A 22,643-nucleotide genomic window follows, 5' to 3' on the forward strand; every position below is an offset into this window, starting at 1 on the left:
TGAGGCTGGTCTTTGCACCCTCCCCCAGATATTCTACCTTTCAGTGAATCTGGGATGGTGCCAGGATATATATATATATATATATATATATTTTTTTTTTTTTTTGAGACGGAGTTTCGCTCTGTCGCCCAGGCTGGAGTGCAGTGGCGCGATCTTGGCTCACTGCAAGCTCCGCCTCCCGGGTTCACGCCATTCTCCTGCCTCAGCCTCCCGAGTAGCTGGGACTACAGGCGCCCGCCACCGCGCCCGGCTAATTTTTTGTATTTTTAGTAGAGATGGGGTTTCACTGTGGTCTCAATCTCCTGACCTTGTGATCCGCCCACCTCGGCCTCCCAAAGTGCTGGGATTACAGGCGTGGGCCACCGCGCCCGGCCGGAAATTTGTTTTTAACAATATCCCCAGGTGATTCTTATCAATAGGCAAACTTGGGAAACACTGAGTAACACAGCCTCCAATCTGAGGCCTGAAATCTCTCCATGTCTCCATCTGAGGTCATAGAGTTCTCCTTGAATACTGGGGATGGGGGGGCTCACTCCTCCTTCCATAGAATGAGTTTAACTGTTAGAGAGCTCTTTCATGAACTGTATTAATAACTGCAACCCTCCACCACTCACTAGTCCTGCTGCCCTCTCTTCTGCATGGTAATCCTTGACATAAATGAAGACAAAGGACATTATAGACAGTTTCTTTTTAATTATTGTAAAATACACATAACATAAAAATTTAGCAAGTGATATGACCCAATTTCACAGGAAAACTCCATTGATTTTCAAGCAAACATTGCATAGGTAGCCAAGGAGCAATGAACAGCAGCAACTAGAGTGGTGGAAGCTGTGCAACTATGGGCATGAGTGGAATGGGAGGGATGTCTAACACGTCCAGTGGGAGTGGTGGAGGGAAATGGAATCGGTCAATCCTAATCACTGACTCTTGGTCAACTTAAAAAAGGAAAACAAAAAAAAAAAACACTTCAGCTTAACAGTTTCTGCAGTACAAGCTTGTGATTTATGCTTACTCTCTAGTAGAAATCAGGATTGTTATGAAGACTTAAAGCTCATTATTTTGTAACACAATACTCACCTAGGATGTAACAGTGAAGCCAAGTGAACTACAGCTATTAAACAAGTTCCAGCTTTTCTCAAGTTAGTTGTATTATAGGATGCACTTAGTAAGCATATTTTAGTGAAGTTGAATTATGTTAAATATTGAATACTGTTTGGATGCATGTGGAAAGACATGCTTTTTTTTTTTTTTGGAAAAACTCAAGGTAGGAGCTGTGTCTGGAAACATTTTGGCATGTTTGTTAATTCTAGTTTCATTTAATAACCTGTAATGCATGTAAGTTTAAGCTTTTTTTTTAAGTTAATGGGAAAAATTTGAAACGCAATACCAATAGTTTAGAATTTTGGTCTTGGTGTTTATATGAAATTCTGAGGCCTTGATTTAAATCTTTCATTGTAGTGTGACTTCCTTTTAGGTATACTGTGCTAAGTGAAACTTGTCAAATAAATCCTCCTTTTAAAAACTGCTTAAAAAAAAATGTAGCATTTTATCAGTGGCAAGGGATTAGCAGGCAGAGCACAGAGAATGCTCAGGCAGTGAAAGTGATGTGTGGCAGACACATGTCATTATACATTAATCTGAGCCTAAGCCTGTGCAACACCAGGAGTGAACCCTGATGTGAACCATGGACTTTGGATGACAATGATGCACCAACATAGGTTCACCAATGGTGGCAAATATGCCCCTCTGGTGGAGGATGTTGATCATGGAGAAGGCTATGCCTGTTTGTGGGCAGTGGGGAGTATATTGGAAAAATCTCTATTCTTAACTCTTAATTTTGCTCTGAACCTTGGGAACCTAACACTGCCCTTTAAAAATTAAGTATTTTTTTAAATGTGCCATCTTAACCATTTTTAAATGTACAGTTCAGTAGCTTTAAGTGTATTTATATTGTTGTGCAATCAACCAATCTCCAGGACTTTTGCACCTTGCGAAACTGAAACTCTTTACTTGTTAACCCCCTATTTTCCCATCCCCCAGCTGCTGGCAACCACGGAACATCATAAACTTTTTTTCAGGCAAAAACATCCCCAGAAACTTCAATCCTCATGGTTCTAGCTGCTCCTGTGAGAGGAGCAGGACCAACCTAGCTCAGACTCTGGCCTGGCCAGAACGTTCTCCTGCGCAGGTGTTGAGTCTCTAACACATAACTGCAGCCACCACTGATTGACAACAGGTGTGTGACAGACGTTGTGCTGGGGCTTCAGACCTTTTATTTCACCCACTCCTTACAACCACCCTATAGATAGGTCACTACTATGCTTACCCCTGGTTAACAGTTAAGGAAACTGAGTCATGGAGAAGTTAAACAAATTGTTCTAAGTCATATGACTTATTCAAGGCCAACCAGTTAATGAAATAATAAAAAAAATTTACAAAGTGCCTGCTGCTTGCAATTAGTGATCTCAGCATTGTCATGTATTAATTCAGTTAACCCCCACAACATCCCCAAGATAGGCACTATTTATTATGTTTTATTTTTTTGAGACGGAGTCTTGCTCTGTCGCCCAGGCTGGAGTGCAGTGGTGTGATCTTGGCTCACTGCAACCTCCGCCTCCCAGGTTCAAGTGATTCTCCTGCCTCAGCCTCCTGAGTAGCTGGGACTACAGGCACACACCACCACGTCTGGCTGATTTTTGTATTTTTAGTAGAGACGGGGTTTCACCATTTTGGTCAGGCTGGTCTGGAACTCCTGACCTCAGATGATCCACGAGATGGGCATTATTATTACTATTCCTTTTGTACAGAGGACGAATCGAGACACAGAGCCATGGGTCTTGGTTAGTGAGCTGCAGAGCTTACTTGGCTAGTAAGCCGCTGAGCTTAAGGGTATGCCCCTAACCACCATGCTACATTGCCTCCCTAGAATATGTAACCCGCATTCAGGATGGCCTGCCATGCTGAAACAGAATGGGAGATGGTAGGTTTCCAATGAGCAGACAGATCTTCCATGATTCACAATGGGTTCCCCGGGAACACTGGTATATTGCAGCTCCCATGGAGCTATATAAAAGGGGACTTAGAGTTGAAAGAGCTGGTGAAAGAGTCTTCAGGGTATCAAGAGCCTGGATTTGTCACTTACTGTCTTTGGGACCTTGGGTCCTTATGCCCTTAGTTTTCAAATCTTGGTAAATTGCAACCGATCATCTCCAAGGCCCCTCGCAGCTGCCACTGTGGATTCTAGGACTTGGCCACAACCAGGAGCCACCTTGGGAGCTCTCTAGACTCTTCATGCCTAAGTCTCTCTCCCAGAGTCTGATTGAATTAGTAGGGGCTGGGGCTTGGGAATGGAAGGGAGGGTAAAAGCTCCCTGGGTGATTCTAACGTGCAGCCAGGTGAACTCTGCACCATACCATCGCCTCTCAAACTATAGTGTGCCACCTGGGGACACTGCCAATGTGCAGATTCTGATGCCACATGTCTGGGTGGGGCCTAAGAATCTGCATTTCCACCCAGCAGGTCCAAGGACCACACTGAGTAGCAAGGGCTAGTCCAGTGCAGTGGTTCTCCAAGGGCATCAGCATCACCCACAGCATCAGCATCACCCCAGAACTTGTCAGAAAGGCACATTCTCAGGCACCACCCCAGTCCCACAGAATCAGAAACTCTGGGGGTAGGGCCCAGGCATCCGTGTTTTAACTGAAGCATCACTGGCCTAGAGGGGCCAGGCCTCCTCCTGCTGTAGCTGCTTCCCGTTCTGATGATGATAATGGGTGGTAATGAGAGTAACTGGGAGCTGGCTGCTCCTGCCTACCTAAGGGCGTGAGGTTTACTCACTCATGGAAATTTTTTGTGCCGGGGTGCCTCCTGCTTCCCCTCTGAGCAGACTATTTCAGGACAGAGTCACAGACACAGAGTCTCTTCACTCTCTTCTCTTGCTTTGTTCACGCTTCTGGTGCTCAGAGGCACACGTGACCCTCGGTGTGGAGGCTGCCCTGGGCTGTAACTCAAGAGGCCAAATTCTCATCCCAGCCCCTCCACTATAAGCCAGGGGGGCTCCGAGACACTGCTTCTTCATGGGCTTTGTCCCCTCATCTGTAAAATGAGGGTTTGGACTAGATGATTTGGGGTCTCAACCTGGCCAGACATCCTTCTGACTCCATGATTCTGCTAAACAAAGGCTCTTCAGGCAGCCCTCTGCCAAAGAGGAGCCCCCCATGACTTGAGCTGCCAGTCTCTGAAATGCCACTCAATTTCCAAAGTAGGGACACACAAGATGCAGAAAGTGAGCAAAACAACTGCTCATCAAGGGCACACTGGGCACAATTAGGCATCACTTTAACAAAGCTGTTTGTTGCAGTGCTTAGAGTTGGCTAGCTCTAAAAGGCTTAAGACAAAAAGCAGCCAGACTTGCTCCCCCTTGACAAATCCCCTCCCCCAGGGACAACCACTTTCAGGTCTTTGGGGGTGTTTAACTCCTGATCTCCAGAGCAGTGTTTCTGAGCCTGTTTCCTGTCTCATGCCCCTTGTAGAGAAAAGGGCATGGGAGGAATAGCTCACCGAGGACCACATACGTCCAGAAAGTCCCACCACAATAGCAAACACAGCTACTGGGCCCGGGAGGGTGGTCGGGGAGAGAAGGGCAGAAAGGCACTTCGGGAACAGGCGTCTTCTGAGACGTGGGGAAACCACTCAACTTGAATGTGCCAGTGGGTTTGGGGGATTTTTTTCTTTCACTTCCTATTTCATGGACTTGCATATTGTGCAAGAGTTTTATAAGAACTTAATGACTTCTGGCCGGGCGCGGTGGCTCAAGCCTGTAATCCCAGCACTTTGGGAGGCCGAGACGGGCGGATCACGAGGTCAGGAGATCGAGACCATCCTGGCTAACACGGTGAAACCCCGTCTCTACTAAAAAATACAAAAAACTAGCCGGGCGAGGTGGCGGGCGCCTGTAGTCCCAGCTACTCGGGAGGCTGAGGCAGGAGAATGGCGTAAACCCGGGAGGCGGAGCTTGCAGTGAGCTGAGATCCGGCCACCGCACTCCAGCCTGGGCGACAGAGCGAGACTCCGTCTCAAAAAAAAAAAAAAAAAAAAGAACTTAATGACTTCTTACAAATATCTTCAGTTTAAAGAAAGGAACACCCCTAACATGCAGTGACCCTTGGGGTATGTTTTCCCTCAAACGCCCAAAAACCTAGATCAGTGGAGGTGGGTGTTGATGGGGACATGAGGAACAGAGCTAAAGTCCTGCCAGGGCAAAGCTCACAGGAGCTGCTGGGGAGAGCAGCCGACGGCTCAGGGGCTGTGCGGACAACCCTCTGACAAATGCTGCACACACAAATCCTGCATCTCAGAAGCGCCTTCTCACATCCTGCTGCAGAAGCCCCAGCCTCTCTAGGAAATAATGTGCTACAGAGAGTCGGCCTCAGAGAAGAAAGCTGAGCCTCAGGCCCTCCAGTCAGTGGCTGTCACGCTCAAACAGTCAGAATACCTTCTAACCACACAAGAGACCTAGAAAGCAACATCGTCTCATAATCCAAATTGAGTCCTTTCTTGGGCCAACTCTTTCTTGCTGTGGGGCCTCAGGCAAGTTACTTAACCCCAATCTCAGTTTCCTCTTCAGTAAAGCGAGGACAAGAGCTCTTTCAAAAACCTGTATGCAATCTGGGCACAGTGGCTCACACCTGTAACCCAAGCACTTTGGGAGGCCAAGGCAGGAGGATCACTTGAGTTCAAGAGTTCAAAACCATCCTGGGCAACACGGTAAAACCCTGGTTCTATAAAAAAATACAAAAAGTAGCTGGGTGTGGAAGTGCATGCCTGTAGTCCCAGCCAGCTACTTGGGAGGCTGAGGTGGGAGGATCGCTTCAGCTTGGGAGGCAGAGGTTGCAGTGAGCCAAGATCATGCCACTGCACCCCAGCCTGGGTAACAGAGATAGACCTTTTGAGACTTTGTCTCAAAAAAATAAAAATAAATAAATAAAGTTTTAAAACCTGTATGTAGTGCTGGGCACAGTAGCTCACGCCTGTAATCCCAGCACTTTGGGAGGCCGAGGCGGGCAGATCACGAGGTTAGGAGTTCGAGACCAGCCTGGCCAACGTGGTGAAACCCCATCACTACTAAAAATATAAAAATTAGCAGGGCATGGTGGCAGGTGTCTGTAGTCCCAGCTACTTGGGAGGCTGAGGCAGAAGAATCACTTGAACCCAGGAGGCGGAGGTTGCAGTGAACTAAGATCATGTCACTGTACCCCAGCCTGGGTAACAGAGTCAGACCTTTTGAGACTTTGTCTCAAAAAAATAAAAATAAATAAATAAAGTTTTAAAACCTATATGTAGTGCTGGGCACAATAGCTCACACCTGTAATCCCAGCACTTTGGGAGGCCAAGGCAGGCAGATCACGAGGTTAGGAGTTCGAGACCAGCCTGGCCAATATGGTGAAAGCCCATCTCTACTAAAAACACAAAAATTAGTCGGGCATGGTGGCAGGTGCCTGTAGTCCCAGCTACTCGGGAGGCTGAGGCAGGAGAATTGCTTGAACCCGGGAGGCAGAGGTTGCAGTGAGCCAAGATGGCGCCACTGCACTCCAGCCTGGGCGACAGAGTGAGACTCCATCTTAAAACAAAACAAAACAAAAAACAAAGCAAAACAAAAGAAAAAAATCCACCTTTATATAAATGTTCCCAGCAGCATTTTCACAATAGCCCAAAAGTGGAGACAATCCAAATGTCCATCAGCTGATGAACAGATAAAGGACATGTTGTATATCCATTCAATGGAATATTATTCAGCCATAAAAAGGAATGAAATCCTGACGTGCACTACAACATGAATGAACCTTGAAAACATTTTGCTATGTGAAGGAAGCCAGTCACAAAACGACAAAGGTTGCATGATTCCATTTACATAAAATGCCCAGAAGAGGCAATCTGTAGAGACACAAAGTAGACTGATAACGGCCTGGGGCTTGGCGGAGGTCAGGAAATGGGAAAGGACTCCTCATGGTATGGGGTTTCTTTTTTGAGTGATGAAAATGGCTTAGGATCAGACAGCAGTGATGGTTATGCAATCTTCTGAATATACAAATAAACACTGCATTGTATATTTTAAAATGCAAATGTTACAGTATTTGAATATACCTCAAAAAGAAATGAGGACAACAGGATCCAACGAACAGGTGGTTCTGAGCATGAAATAAAACATCTGCAAGGCTCTTAGCACGGCGCCTGGCAGGTAGTTTGTGCTCAGTAAGTAAGAGATGCTGCTATGAGGATGAAAAAATATTGTTTTTATTTGAGAATCTGAAAAACATGTGCTTCAGCTCTGTCATCCCTGGAGGAGAGAAATGACCCCTGGATTGCATTTATTCTAACAAGCCCTGGACAAGGAGATAACTGCGTGTGCTATCATGGGCTTTGGGACTTCTCAAAAAAAAAAAAAAAATCTCCTTCCTGGCAAGCCAGTAAGGAGAAAAGAAGCCCGTATTCAATTCAAATCAAAAGTAAACCCCACACAGAATACAATCAAATGACACACAGTCTAACAATTTGAGATATTAAATTATTTTAGGCCGGGCGCGGTGGCTCAAGCCTGTAATCCCAGCACTTTGGGAGGCCGAGACGGGCGGATCACGAGGTCAGGAGATCGAGACCATCCTGGCTAATACGGTGAAACCCCGTCTCTACTAAAAAATACAAAAAACTAGCCGGGCGACGAGGCGGGCGCCTGTAGTCCCAGCTACTCGGGAGGCTGAGACAGGAGAATGGTGTGAACCCGGGAGGCGGAGCTTGCAGTGAGCTGAGAGCCGGCCACTGCACTCCAGCCTGGGTGGCAGAGCAAGACTCCGTCTCAAAAAAAAAAAAAATAAATAAATTATTTTAATTTAACCAATGACTCACCACAAACATATACATACAAAAGGGAATAGAAACAGCAGCCAGGATGACACTAACAGTGTGGCCACCAATGGCTCTAAAGGGACCACAGCTGGTCCGAGTGGAAGAGGCCATGTGGCCAAGCCAGACCTTGGAGAGGCCTGGGCAGGCCCTGAGGTCTTCCTGCAAGGAAAGCAGCCATCAGTCCGTTTTTGCAGATAAGAAAACAAAAGCCCAGAGAAGTTAAGAACTTGCTCAAAGCCATACAGTAAGTAGGCAAAGGGTGGACCTTGACTTCTTCTTGAGAACATCGCCCTACAGAGAAAGTCCAGAAACCTCGATCTGCTGCTGCCTTTAACTCAGGTGTCCTTGGGTAAGTCACATGTGAGGCCTCAACCTCCCTATCTGTGAAATGCAGAAATGAACACAGGCTATGTCTCTCCAAACATGGGATGCACAAAACTACTCTCAAGGTTATCTTCAGGTGTGATGAGATGCCAGACAACCCAATCCACCTGCAGCAGGGCAGAGGGCGAGGGGGGCCTCAGCTGGAAACGGCGAGAGCTGTACCTGCCGGACCGACAAGGCACCCTGGGGATAGAGGGCTGCAGTTACCGACTGACCAGATTTCTACAGCACCTTTCTCCTCATCAGACAATCTTTCAGGCCTTGATATAGCAAGGAATCCACTCTTGTAAGCAATGGTTCCTCAGAGCAGTTGTTTGTCTTCCTGAGCTCACAGATGCATGACTAATGGGACCCAGGAAACAGCAACAAACGTCGCCAACCAGTGCCTTGTGCACCATGTCTGCCCTGGACAAACACCACTGCCCAGCATGGCTGGCCTCGACCACCTGCCACTCAAGCTCGCCCACCATGCCGACTAGCTCCTGCAGTCTCAAATGCCCCTCCCTCCCCTTTCTGCTCACCAGCCCAGCCCCACCTTCCCAGAAAGGGCACCCACCTCAAACCTCAGCACACGTGTCTTAGCATGTGACCTGGACTGTCTTCTCCTGGCTGGTAGAGATCTGCAGCCTGCCTCCAGGACCCACAGGAACTGAGCTTGTGTAGGGGCACAGGCAGCCTCCGCGGACCACCCCTCGCACCCAGTACAGCGCTGGGCAAACGCTCTGAACGTAATCACACCCCTCACCACCGGGAAGTTTGGTCTCAGCATCCCACTTTGTAAAATGGGTGTACAAATGCACTTTTAGGGAATGAAGAAACGAATGAGCTAATATTCATCTAGGTGTTGAGTTCACAGCAAGAACCACACTGTGTGCAGCAAAACCATATTCTACTATGGTTTTACTCCAGCCTGAAAGAAACTAGCTCCGTAATCCTGGAACCAGCCTTGACAAAGGTGGTGGCTGTATCTACATAGAAGAATCCCTATTCCTGCCCTCCAATCCCCAGCCCCACCCTTCCATTCGAACACCTGAACACCTCTTTCCATTACATCACTCTCCCATTCAAGAATCACCACGCCAGGCCAGGCACAGTCACTCATGCCTGCAATCCCAGCACTTTGGGAGGCAGAGATGAGAAGATCATTTTAGCCCAGGAGTTCAAGACCAGCCTGGACAACATAGTGAGACTCCGTCTCTACAAAAAATAAAGTTAACTGGGCGTGGTGGCATGCACCTGTGGGCCCAGCTACTTGGGAGGCTCACTTGAGCCCAGGAGTTTGAGGCTGCAGTGAGCCAAAATCATGCCACCACACCTCAGCCTGGGTAACAGAGCGAGACCCTGTCTCAAAATAATAATCTCCATGCTAGTTTGGAGGTGCTGACCACACCGTCTGCAGCCTAGCATCCACACAGGGGGATCTGGCTCTCATCTCCCTTTCTAGATATCCCTCTTGTACCTCCTCATCAAGGCTCTTGCCCTCTGGCCAAGCCAGGCTGCTTATTATTCCCTGCAACTCCCTTTATTTTTCCACCTCTACATTTTTGCTGGTGCTGTTCCCATTAAGTAGAATGTCCTTCCTTATCTTCAAAAGTTCTCATCAACACTATATTTCAAGGTCTTGTTTAAATGCCTCCTCTCCACTAAGCCTTTGTTCATGTCCTCAACTAATGTAATTGCTCCCGCCCTTGAACCCCCATTGTTCCACTGCATTTCTTTTTCCCTTTTTCCTTTTTTTGAGGTGGAGTCTCACTCTGTTGCCCAGGCTGGAGTGCAGTGGCGTGATCTCGGCTCACTGCAACCTCTGCCTCCCAGGTTCAAGCAATTCCCTGCCTCAGCCTCCCGAGTAGCTGGGATTACAGGTGCCTGCCACCACACCTGGCTAATTTTTGTTATTTTTAGTAGAGATGGGGTGTCACCATCTTGGCCAGGCTGGTCTTGAACTCCTGATCTCATGATCCACCCACCTCAGCTTCCCAAAGTGCTAGGATTACAGGTGTGAGCCACTGCGCCCATCCGCATTTCTCTTATTTTTATTTTTACTAGAGATGGGGTCTTGCTATCTTGCCCAGGCTGGTCTCAAATATCTGGCCTCAAGTGATCCCAGTCTGCCTCCCAAAGCATTGGGATTACAGGTGTGAGTCACCACACCTGGTCCCTCATTGCTTTCCTCCTCCTCCTCCCTCTCCCCCTCCTCCTCTTCTTCCTCCTTCGCTTTCTCTTCATTTCTTTTCTTTTGAGACAGGGTCTCACTCTATAGCCAAGGCTGGAGTGCAGTGGCATGATCATAGCTTATTGCAACCTAGACCTCTCGGGCTCAAGTGATCCTTCTGCTTCAGTTTCCTGAGTAGCTGGGACTACAGGCTCACGCCACCCTGCCTGGTTAATTTTTCTTTTAGTTTTTTTGTAGAGTCAGTGGTCTCACTATATGGCCTAGGCTGGTCTTGAACTCCTGGGTTCAAGTGATCCTCCCGTCCTGGCTTCTCAAAGTGCTAAGATTACAGGTGTGAGCCACCACACTGGGCCCACTGCATTTCTGCCAGCTCTGTCAGGGCCCCTATCCCATTGTGTCTTACATGAAAGTTGTCAATGTGTTTGTCTCACTCTTCCTAGCAGGGCAAAGAGCTCCCAGAGGGCAGAAATTAGGTCCCACTGAGATGGGTGGCATGTTAAAGAGGGTATGGGAACTGTCATAATGGCGCATACCTATAGTCGCAGCTACTCTCAGGAAGCTGACGTGGAAGGACCACTTGAGTCTAGACGGTTGAGGCTGCAGTCAGCTATGATCATGCCACTGCACCTGCCTGGAAGACAGAGTGAGACTCTGTCTCTAAAAAAAAAAAAGAGAGAGAGAGAGAGAGAGAGAGAGAAGGCACAGGAGGCCAACGGATTCAAGTTCAAATCCCAGCACAAGATTTTAAGATTGGCTGGCTGTGAGCATCCACGCAAACCACTGCAGCTCATGAGGTCTTAATTTCTCTTATTTTTATTTTTACTAGAGATGGGGTCTTGCTATCTTGCCCAGGCAAGGGGATAGGGTCTTTACTAGAGATGGGGTCTTGCTATCTTGCCCAGGTACATGAGGGAATGGCAAGTAGTGATAACTGCCCTCAAGAAAACAAAACGGTGTAATGGGAGAGCAGGTAACTGAGGCAGGGGCAGGGGCAACCCTCACTAGGGTGATCAGGAAGGGCTTCTAGGAGGAAGTGACATTTAGCTGAGACAAGAATAAAAAGGATAAGATCTGAGAGGTACAATGTTAAAAGAAGCAAACAAGTAAAAAAGAACAAAAAAGAGCAGGGCATGCAAAGATTTGGGGAAAGGACAATCAAGGCGGAAATCACAGCAAGCGCACAGCCTGATGGCACACCTGCCAGGGCCCAGCCATTGGCTCCCTCCCCCTGCCCTCACCCTCCCATCCCATCCTCTGCAGAGTGGTACACAGACACAGGACATGGTAAATACACATCTGCCAGAGTGAACATGACAAAACCAGAAATCTCAGGGATAAACTGGAGCACTACAAAAATATGCATCTTAGCAAAAAACAGCCAACTGAGGTTGAGGCAGATGCCAGTTAAAAAGATCTTAAATTCAGGTCGGGTGTGGTGGCTCACACCTGTAATCCCAACATTTTGGGAGGCCAAGGCGGGTGGATCACATGAGACCAGGAGTTCAAGACCAGCCTGGCCAACATGGTGAAACCCCATCTCTACTAAAACAAAAAATTAGCCAAGTATAGAGATGCACACCTGTAATCCCAGCTACTCAGGAGACTGAAGCACGAGAATCACTTGAACCCAGGAGGCAGAGGTTGCAGTGAGCTGAGATCGTGCCACTGCACTCCAGCCTGGGTGACAGAGTGAGACTCCATCTCGAAAAAAAAGAAGCATTTAGGCTGGGCCTTAAAGTATAAGAAGGGCCCAGACACAAGAAGAACAGGGAAGAGCATCCCAGGCAAAGGGAATAGCATGTGCAAAGGCCTGTGGCCAGAAAGGCTTAATAGTTCAAAGGACGGATAGTCTGGGCTGTAGAGATGAGGGAAGCCCCAAGCTACTCAAAGTGCAGTCAGAGAATTTGGCAAGTGTCAGGCCATCCACAGCTTTGTGGTATGAACTTGGGTTTTACTCATTGCATAGAAGAAGCCAATGAGGGTTTAATACAGACAGAACTGCTAAAGGTCAGCGCTGGAGTCCCACATTTGACAGATGAGAACCTGGCCCTGCAATGGGGAGTTACAGCGAGGACCAGAACCCCAGCTTCCTGATTTCTGGACCACAGCCTCCTATAAAACAGAACTCTCATCTTTTCACATCACCCAACTTCACTTGGCGTGAGCCCTGTACTGACAGAGCTGACTCCACCCAACGCCAGGCTTGGCCCCTTACAGGCATGACCTCCCAGAGCAGTGAGCCTCAATGGGGGCAGTTTTGCCCCCAGGGGACATTTGGAAATGTCTGGAGACAAACTTGGCTGTTACAACTGGGCGTGGAGTGAGGGCAGGGGGTGCTACTAGTGTTATCAATTGAATGTATATGTCACCCCAAAATTCATAGGTGAAAACCTAATCTCTAATTGTATGCCATTTGAGGTGGGGCCTTTGAGAGGTGATAAGGTCATGAGGGTGGAGCCCCATGGACGGGATTAGTGTCCTTATGAAAGAGACCCCCAGGCCAGTGCAGTGGTTCATACCTGTAACACCTATAATCTCAACATTTTGGGAGGCTGAGGCAGGAGGATCACTTGAGCCCAGGAGTTTGAGACTAGTCTGGGCAAGATGGCAAGACTCGTCTCCATTACAAAAAAAAAAAAAAAATTTAAATTAACCAGGCATGGTGACATGTGCCTGTAGTCCCAGCTATTCAAGAGGCTGAGTCAGGAGGATCATTTTAGCCTAAGAGTTTGAGCCACTGCACTCCAGCCTGGGCAAAGGGAGGGAAGGAGGGAGGGGAGGGGAGGGGAGGGGAGGGGAGGGGAAGGGAGAATAAACCCCAGAACATTCTCTCAAGGAAGGAAGGAAGGAAGGAAAAAGAGAGAGGAAGGGAGGAAGGAAGAAACCCCAGAAAAGTCTCTCCCTGGACCCCAACCACAGAGGACATGGCGAGAAACATCTGTTAATGAACCAGGAAGCAGACCCTCACCAAACACTGAGCCTGCCAGTGCCTTGATTTTGGACTTCCCAGCCTCCAGAATTGTGAAAAATAAGTCTCTGCTGTTTATATTTTGCTATAGAAGCCTGAATGAACTAAGGCATCTTGCCTCAAGTAGGTAGAGGCTGGGATGTTGCTAAACATCTTATCAAGCACAGGACAGCCCCCTAGAACAAAGAATTATCCAGCTCGAAAACCAAAGGCGTCAGGACGGACAAGTGTCCACCCAGGGATACAAAGCCTTCATTTTAAATAGGTGCAGAGCCCTCAAGGGAAGAAAGCCCTCCCCAGGGGGCACAGGAGAGAAGAGGGAGAAGGGTCATTCTTGGCCTCCCAGGAACCCCAATCCAGAGAGAGCACGTCCAGAGGTGGCATGCTAGGCAGAAGGCTCCAAGTCTCCCCACACCACAGCACACCACAGAGGAGGCAGAGTTGGGAAAGGTCTGTCTCCTTACAGAGGAACTCAGTCCCCTTGGAAGAGCAGCACAGACGCTGCAGTGGGGACCTCTAGCTCCCTCTCCTGCCTGGCAAACTCCCACCTGCTTCCCCCAAGAGGCAGGGAGCCAAGGATGGCAGATCTGAGGCCTCAGTCCTTGTGGCAAACACAGCCAGGCAGCCCCAGCCGTCTGGGTGCTGCTGTGTGAGAGCGCACTCCCTCCCCTACACTCTCAGAGTTGGACTGTGCCAGGCTGACCCTCAGGACTCGCCAGGTCAGGAAACATCACAGCAAAACACACTCCCCTCACCCCTACCAGGTGCTGGCCTCAGCTATGGGCCAGGAACTACAGGCCTACAAGCCCTGGTGAGGGCCAAGATCACCATCCCGCCAGGCCAGAAAAGCAGCTCCCACTCCAGTCCCTGGCTGCCCCCTTTCAGTGTAAGAGTGTGCTAGAGAGATGTCTGCCTCCCCTCCAGACTGGGCACTCCCGGGCACATGCACTGCCCTTCAGGCAGGGCACACACAACAGCTGCTAAATGTATGTTTTTTTAAAAAGGAGCCAGTGGCAATTTCGGAACCAAGAAAAGGTTGGGATTCAGTGAGTATCTGTTAAGTGTTTCCTGAGTACTCTTGTTCAGCAAAGGGCTTGCAACATCGGGTCCCTGCAGGGGTTGGACAGGAACATAAACACGAGAAGGGAGTGGAAGCCTTGGTCAGGACACCCAGCAACTGCTCACCCAGTCACAGTCTGGCCAGGTCCCCGGGCTCTGCTTCCGGTCCTTGGTTTGGCCTGTGACAGGGTGCCATCTGCTGGCTAGTACAGAAGGAAGCAAGCGCTCAGCCAAAGCGCAGGCGGGCCTGGGAGGGAGGAAAGGTGGACACACCCCTCGCACTAGCCTTGGTCTCCCTGTTTTGATTCCACAGCTCCCAGCCTAGCTGCTCAGGTCCCTCCCCAGGAGCACATCACATCCATGTCCGTATTTATTCATCATCTCCCACATGCACACATCCAGAGCCCTGCCAGGCAATGCCCCTGTCCCACCCCACGGCAGCCACCAAGACAGGAAGCTCCAAATTGTAAACAGTAAGCCAGTGATTCTCAAAATACAAGGCAAAGAAGAATCAGACACAGTTCATGTTAAAATGCAGATCACCAGACCCTCTCTGAGATTCTTTTTTTTTTTTTTTTTTTTTTTTTGAGACAGAGTCTTGCTCTGCCGCCCAGGCTGCAGTGGCACGATCTCAGCTCACTGCAACCTGCACCTCCCAGGTTCAAGCAGTTCTCCTGCCTCAGCCTCCTGAGTAGCTGGGATTACAGGCGTGCGCCACCATGCCCAGCTAATTTTTGTATTTTTAGTACAGACGGGGTTTCACCATGTTGGTCAGGCTGGTCTTGAACTCCTGACCTCGTGATCCGCCCACCTCAGCCTCCCAAAGTGCTGGGATTACAGGCATGAGCCACAGTGTCCGGCAAGATTCAACTTTTAAAGCTCTAGAGCAGGGTCCATGAATCTGTATGCTTAACCAATACCCAAATGATACTGATAGGAGAAACTCTTTGTGACCTTGGGTTAAGCAGACTTCTCACATACAATACCAAAAATACCGTCAATAAAAGAAAAAACGATAAATTAAATTTCATCAAAATTAAAAATGTGAGACAGGCAGGTGGCATGCACTTGTAGTTACAGCTACTCTGGAAGCTGAAGTAGGAGGATCTCTTGAGCCCAGGAGTTCCAGGCTACAGTGTGCAATGATTGTGCCTGTGAACAGCCACTGCACTCCAGCCTGGGCAACATACCCAGACCCCACCTCTAAAACACAAAACTAAAAAGAAAGAAAACCCAATGTTTTTTAATGGGCAAAAGATTTGAATAGAGATATAATCAAAGACGAATGGATAGCCAACAAGCACATGAAAAGTTGTACAACATCGGCCAGGTGCATTGACTCACATCTGTAGTCCCAGCACTTTGGGAGGCCGAGGCAGGCAGATCACTTGAAGTCAGGAGTTCGAGACCAGCCGGGCCAACATAGTGAAACCCCATCTCTACTAAAAATACAAAAATTAACCGGGCATGATGGCAGATGCCTGTAATCCCAGTTGCTTGGGAGGCTGAGGCAGGAGAATCACTTGAACCTGGGAGGCGGAGGTTTCAGTGAGGCAAGATTGTGCCACTGCACTCCAGCCTGGGTGACAAGAAGTGAAACTCTGTCTCAAAACAAACAAAAAAAATGTTCAATATCATCAGAGAACTGTAAATTAAAACTACAACAATATACCTCTTAATACTATAAAAAAGAAAAAATCAAACTACAATGAGATACATTACACCCTACAGAATGTACAGTTAAAAAACATACTGAGTGTTGAAAAGGATGTGAAGGAACTGGAGCTCTCAATCTCTTTGGAAAAGAGTGTGGCAGTTTTTTATAGTCAAACATATACTTAATACATATAGTTGGCTCTCTATACCTGTGGGTTTTGTATCCACGAATTCAACCAAACACAGAAAATATTTGAAAATAAATAAATAATACAAATTTTAAAAAGCAATACAACTATTTACATAGTATTTACATTGTATTATGTACTATAAGCAATCTAGAAATGATTTGAAGTATACAGAAGGATATGTGCAGGTTAGATGCAAATACTATAGCACTTTATATAAAGGACTTGAGTATCCTTGAATATTGGTACCTGTGGGGCTCCTGGAACCAATCCCCACAGATACGGAGGGGCAACTGTACAACTCAGTAATCCTACTCCTGTGTGTTTATCTGAGAGAAATGAAAACCTTACTGACCAGATGCCGTGGTTTGTGCCCATAACCCCAGCACTTTGGGAGGCTGAGGCAGGAGGAATGCTTGAGCCCAGGAGTTTGAGACCAGCCTCTCCAACACAGGGAGACCCCATCTCTACAAAAAATACAAAAATTAGCCAGGTATGGTGGTGCATACATGTAGTCTTAGGTACTCAGGAGGCGAGGTGGGAGGACGCTTGAGCCCAGGGGGTGGAGGCTGCAGTGAGCCAAGATCATACCATTGCACTCTAGCCTGGGCAAAAGAGTGAGACCCTGTCTAAAAAAGAAAGAAAAGAAAAGAAAGACAAAACTTTGCTTCACAGCAAAACCTGCATGCAAATGTTTACGGGCTTTATTCATGATGTTAAAAAACTGGAAACAGTCCAAATGTCCTTCAGTAGATGAAAGGATAAATGGGGCCGGGCGCGGTGGCTCAAGCCTGTAATCCCAGCACTTTGGGAGGCCGAGACGGGCGGATCACGAGGTCAGGAGATCGAGACCATCCTGGCTAACACGGTGAAACCCCGTCTCTACTAAAAAAATACAAAAAACTAGCCGGGCGCGGTGGCGGGCGCCTGTAGTCCCAGCTACTCCGGAGGCTGAGGCAGGAGAATGGCGTGAACCCGGGAGGCGGAGCTTGCAGTGAGCTGAGATCCGGCCACTGCACTCCAGCCTGGGCGACAGAGCGAGACTCCGTCTCAAAAAAAAAAAAAAAAAAGAAAAGAAAGGATAAATGGATCATGGAACACCCACACCAGCAACGCTATTCAGCAGTGAAAGGAATGAACTACTGATTCCCACCAAACACGGATGAATCTCAAATGCATGATGCTAAAGCGAAAGAAGCCAGGCTCAAGAGTTTATTTACTCTATCATTCCATTTCTATGATATCCTAGAAAAGGCAAAACCACAGGGATGGAAAAGAGATCAGTGACTCCCAGGTACTGGGGATGGGGAGGGTTTGGCTGCAGGGGAGCATGAGGTGATAAAAAGGTTCTGAGTCTTGTTGTGGTTGGTTATAAAAACATATGTTTGTCAGAACTCAACTATATACTAAAAAGGGTAAATTATATATATATATATATATATATATAAATTATAACAATAAAATACATAAGGTCAAGGCACGGCAGAACCATCCGAGAGGCTTGCTAAAATCCACACTACCAGCCCCCACCGTCAGAGATTCTATTTTCACAGCTCTGGAGTAGTGCCCATAAATCTGCCTTTTTTTTTTTTTTTTTTTTTTGAGATGGAGTCTCGCTCTGTCACCCAGGCTGGAGTGCAGTAGCACAACCTTGGCTCACTGCAACCTCCACGTCCCAGGTTGAAGAGATTCTCCAGCCTCAGCCTCTCAAGTAGCTGGGACTACAGGCGCCCACCGCCATGCCCAGTTAATTTTTTGTATTTTTAGTAGAGACAGGGTTTCACTGTGTTAGTCAGGATGGTCTTGATCTCCTGACCTCGTGATCCGCCCACCTTGGCCTCCTAAAGTGCTGGGATTATAGGCATGAGTCACCGTGCCCGGCCATTTTTGCATTTTAGTAGAGATGAATTTCACCATGTTGGCCAGGCTGGTGTCGAACTCCTGATCTTAAGTGATCTACCCACCACAAGGATTATAAGCATGAGCCACCGCGCCCAGCTTGAATCTGCATTTTTTTCTGAAATTAACTGAGGTTTTATTTTTATTTATTTTTGGCAGTAGGGGGCACCAAGTCTTGCTCTGTCGCCCAGGCTGGAGTGCAATGGTGCGATCTCAGCTCACTGTGCAACCTCTGTCTCCCAGGTTCAAGCAATTCTCCTGCCTCAGCCTCCTGAGTAGCTGGGATGACAGGCGCATGCCGCCAAGCCCAGCTAAGTTTTGGTATTTTAGTAGAGATGGGGTTTCACCGTGTTGCCCAGGCTGGTCTCGAACTCCTGAGCTCAGGCAATCTGCCCGACTCAACCTCTCAAAGTGCTAGGATTACAGGCATGAGTCACCGTGCCTGGCCTGAATCTGCATTTTTAACCAGTACTCCTACAGTCCTGATGTTGGTTACCCAGGATCTACCCTTTAGAAAATCCTGCAGGAGTGAAGGAACTGATGGAGGGACATTTGCCCATGAAAGCAGTACATGGGGGCTGTCCCTATCGTTTCATTAACTTGAGACAGCCTAATAATAATGTAAATACTAGATACAAAGGTAGATGTTCACCTCTCATTATTTTCCTCCTTTTCAAGGAACAGTGTGGGCTCACTGTGGTTCCAAGAAGGAAGACCTGGGAGGAGAGGTAGGTGTGCGGGTGGGAAGAGGCAGGAAGAGGGAGGTTCACATCATTGGCTTAGTTCTCTCAGCCCTCCTCCTCATCTCCACCCCCATCCCTCAGGCAGGCAGCAGGGTGGATGGGGAAAAGCAGGGCTGTGCACTACGCCGACCTATGAACTCTGCTATCCCTCCAAACAGCTGTGTCACCAGCAGGTCACCTACACTCAGCCTAGCTCCAGCAGCTATAAAACAGAGGGAAAGTGCTGCAAAAGCAACGCAGGAGATGAGGGAAGTTGAATACCCTTGTATGACAAAACACGTAAAAACACCAGATAAAATGCTTGAACCTGGGAGGCAGAGATTGCGGTGAGCCAAGATGGCACCACTGCACTCCAGCCTGGGTGACAGAGTAAGACCTTGTCAAAAAAAAAAAAAGAAGAAAGAAAGAAAGAAAGAAAAAGAAAGAAAGAAGGAAAGGAAGGAAGGAAGGAAGGAAGGAAGGAAAGAAAGGAAGAACACACTGGATAAAAGATGTTTCTCACACCTTTGTTTCCTCATCTGTAAAATGGGGGTATTAACATCACCTCTGTCATAGGGTTATTACGGAAGATTAAATGAGGTAAAACCAGCAAACTGTTTACCATGATGCCTGACATTTAACAAGAGCAAGTCCAAAAGATCAAAAATAGAGAACCTGAGTCCGGGCGTGATGGCTCATGCCTGTAATCCCAGCACTTTGGGAGACCGAAACAGGTGGATCACTTGAGGTCAGGAGTTCGAGACCAGCCTGGGCAACATGGTGAAACTCCCGTCTCTACTAAATATACAAAAATTAGCTGGGCATGTTGGTAGGTGCCCAGTTGGGTTTTGGGGAAAGCTGAGGCAGGAGAATCACTTTGAACGCGGGAGATGGAGGTTGTAATGAGCAAATCTACTACTTGATAACAAAAAACAATAAAATCATAAAAATCTACTACCGGGGCCGGGCGCAGTGGCTCAAGCCTGTAATCCCAGCACTTTGGGAGGCCGAGACGGGCGGATCACGAGGTCAGGAGATCGAGACCATCCTGGCTAACACGGTGAAACCCCGTCTCCACTAAAAAAACACAAAAATCTAGCCGGGAGAGGTGGCGGGCGCCTGTAGTCCCAGCTACTTGGGAGGCTGAGGCAGGAGAATGGCGTAAACCCGGGAGGCGGAGCTTGCAGTGAGCTGAGATCCGGCCACTGCACTCCAGCCCGGGCTACAGAGCGAGACTCCGTCTCAAAAAAAAAAAAAAAAATCTACTACCGGATAAGACAAAAAGCAGTTTCGTCTTTGCCTGGGCAATGAATTTTTAAAAAACAAAAATAAAAATCTCCACTAAGATTCTGAAACCACAGACCTGTTCTTACTTAGGGTTTGAATATTCACATTCCTTAATTCATATGTAGAAGCCCTTAGGGCTGAAACATTGACAGAAGATGTGCTTCTAGGCTGGTCACACTCAGGCACCTGACCAAAGTAATCACCAATCCTCCAGAGGACACAGCCCTGCAACCCAGGATTACACAGATAGTCCACCAGGCAGGAGCACAGGGTCCAAATTATTATATAAAGTCCACCCAGAATAACCTACTGTGAGCAAGAGTCAGCAGGAACAACAGACTCAAACCCTCAAGAATGTCCTGTTATAGAAAAAACAGGCTGGGCATGGTGGCTCAAGCCTGTAATCCTAGCACTTTGGGAGGTTGAGGCGGGTGGATCACTTGAGGCCGGGAGTTCAAGACCAGCCTGGCCAACATGATGAAACCCCGTCTCTATTAAAAATACAAAAATTAAAAAGTAACCAGGTGTAGTGGCACATGCCTGTAATCCCAGCTCCTTGGGAGGCTGAGGCAGGAGAATTGCTTGAACCCGGGAGGTGGAGGTTGCAGTGAGCTGAGATCACACCACTGCACTTCAGCCTAGGTGACAGAGCGAGACTCCGTTTCAAAAAAAAGAAAAAGCAGTAAAGATTTAAAACAAGTATAGGCTAGGACAAGAGGATAGCTTGAGGCCAGGAGTTTGAGACCAGCCTAGGCAACATAGTGAGACCCCATCTCTACAAAAGATTTTAAAAATTAGTCGGTGTAGTAGCAAGTGCCTGTAGTCTCAACTACTCGGAAAGCTGAGGTGGGAGGATCACTTGAGCCCAGGAATTGAAGGCTGCAGGGAACTATGATTGCGCCACTGCACTCCAGCCTGGGTGACAGAACAAGACCTTATTTCTAAAATGATTAAAGAAATAAAAAATAGAGCATAAGAAAGAAATAAGATTATTCCCTTAAATCAGATTTTTTTTTCAGTAAAAAGCAAAAGATTTATTGGATCTGAAGAGAAACCAGAGTATATTATATCAGATTTTTTAAATAGAACTTTTTCTCACCCAGGCTGGAGTGCAGTGGCCCAATCATGGCTCACTGCAGCCTCAACCTCCAGGACTCTTGCAATTTTCTCGCCTCCGCCTCCCAAAGTAGCTGACACTACAGGTGCGTGCCACTGCACCTGGCTAATTTTTTAAGTTTTATTTTTGGTAGAGACAGGGTCTCTACCAAAAATACAAGCAGTTAGCATGTATTGAGTACCTGCTGTGTACTAGGTGCTTGGGGGCTCCCAGGGATGTGTGTAGTAGAGTCTCAGGCCTCAGGCCTTTTCAAATCCTGCTCCTCTGCATCACAATCATTCTTTAAAAGCTAGCCCCCATGCAAACAGCAGAGCTGGGAGCCTAAGACCTGGAGAGGAGCGGGGTGCAGGGAAGCCTGGCCCACAACCACAGGCTGGAGGGAAGGGTGGGGTCAGACTGAGGCCCCTCAGGGGTCCAAGACCCATGAAAGCCTAAATGGAAAAGGGGCAGGGAAAGAGAGCCTGGCTCAGGGGAGGGAGACTACCTAAGGGGCAGTTTGCAACTCCGCAGGCTCCTTAGAAGCATCTAGAAGATGATGCTGAGGAGGGGTGACGGGCTGGGAGGAAAGCAGCTTCAACTCAAGTTGAGGGCCTCCCAGGGGCCAAATGGAAAGGAGCCCACATCTCCAGGGATGGAGAAGCCTGGAGTGGAGTGAGAAAGGCTGGGATCTATGCTTCGAGTTACAGGAGGAAGCAGGCCTGGCTCCAGCTCTAGCCAGGGATGCCCCAGGAGCACTGGGGGAGCGTGCGAAGTGCTTACCAGGGTTACTTGCCTGAGTAAGGTGAGAGCAAGCCTGTAACAGAGCTCTTCCAGCCCAGTCTCTACAGGGGATCTCCCACTCTGCAGCAACACCTGTGGCTCTGGAGCACCACCCCGGGAGGGAACCCAGCAGGAAGGGAAAAACCAGGGAAGCTTGTGCTTCTCCCCGGGGCCTTGGCTTTGAGAATGAGTTACCCCTGAACTCCCATCTGTTGTCGAGATGTATGTTTTATTTCCATAGTGGCAGGTAGCCCTTTCCCTAAAATCTGTTCTCTAATTTTAAGAGTAATACATTCATTATAGAATATTTAGAAAATGCAGAAATAGTATTTTCTAACTCCCATTTGCATATTGGTTATTTCCTTCCATTTTCTTTCCTACATATATGCACAAGTTTAACATAATTCATATCTCACCCTACATACAGTTTGGCATTCTTGATTTTTTCCAATTCATGTTATATATGAGAATGTGCCAGTCATTTTTTTGTTCTTTTTTCGGTTTTTTTTGTTTTTTTTTTGGAGAC

The 22,643-nt window shown here is 47.8% G+C and overlaps 1 protein-coding gene across 6 annotated transcripts in view; it reads right to left on the reverse strand.

The window, feature by feature from the left end:
- Positions 1–22,643, reverse strand: part of LRRC20 (leucine rich repeat containing 20) — an 89,085-nt gene that overhangs the window by 55,056 nt on the left and 11,386 nt on the right. Inside the window, exon 1 of one of the 6 annotated variants that reach the window (XM_033208663.1) lies at positions 16,689–16,706. The exons of the other annotated variants lie outside the window; for them this stretch is intronic. The gene's annotated coding sequence lies outside the window, so the exon portion shown is untranslated. Of the gene's footprint in view, positions 1–16,688; positions 16,707–22,643 lie in introns of those variants that run through there. 6 annotated transcript variants of the gene reach the window in all.

The sequence above is a fragment of the Trachypithecus francoisi genome, unplaced genomic scaffold (assembly GCF_009764315.1).
Source record: "Trachypithecus francoisi isolate TF-2019V2 unplaced genomic scaffold, Tfra_2.0 Lachesis_group9, whole genome shotgun sequence".
Lineage (NCBI taxonomy): Eukaryota > Metazoa > Chordata > Mammalia > Primates > Cercopithecidae > Trachypithecus > Trachypithecus francoisi.